The sequence below is a fragment of the Penaeus monodon genome, chromosome 25 (assembly GCF_015228065.2).
Source record: "Penaeus monodon isolate SGIC_2016 chromosome 25, NSTDA_Pmon_1, whole genome shotgun sequence".
In the NCBI taxonomy this organism is placed as follows: Eukaryota; Metazoa; Arthropoda; class Malacostraca; order Decapoda; family Penaeidae; genus Penaeus; species Penaeus monodon.
In genome coordinates this window covers 10,779,418-10,779,869 of record NC_051410.1, presented here as the reverse complement: position 1 = coordinate 10,779,869, position 452 = coordinate 10,779,418, and the positions used below count along the sequence as shown (strand labels likewise).

At 31.2% G+C, this 452-nt stretch overlaps 1 protein-coding gene across 1 annotated transcript in view; it reads left to right on the top strand.

Annotated features, from left to right (window-relative positions):
- LOC119589041 (glutathione synthetase-like) overlaps positions 1-452 on the top strand; it is a gene marked incomplete at its 3' end in the record, with an annotated part of 25,317 nt that overhangs the window by 1,900 nt on the left and 22,965 nt on the right.

The following is a 452-nucleotide window of genomic DNA, read 5'->3' as shown; positions in this document are numbered from 1 at the left end:
TTTTAGAGGAGGGGTAGATAAAGGGAAGAAAGATTTTTAAAATAGATAAGAAGGTTTACCTCTTGTATACATTCTCTTTGACATTAAAACTTGAATCAATGAAATTTTGGATATCTTACTTATTGTCATTGGAGATAGAAACATGATTTTTCTGACAATTCCTGAGAATTGCTGATGAAATGGATCCAAGCTATGACTCCACCAAACCTGATATTTTGTGCACAACAAATCAAAAGTTAAAAATCCCCCGCCCATTTTTAGGTTACCATTAGATGTATGGATTGTGGCAATGATAAAGGCAGAGGAGAACTAACAGAAGTTTCTTATATTTTTTTATTGCAAATCTGAAACTATTATTAAGCATCTGCTTTAATATTGTTATGTAGATAAGTTGTTAGCCTTGAAAAGAAAGAAAGAAATATAGCATCAGATTTGTCAAAATTATTGTGGTG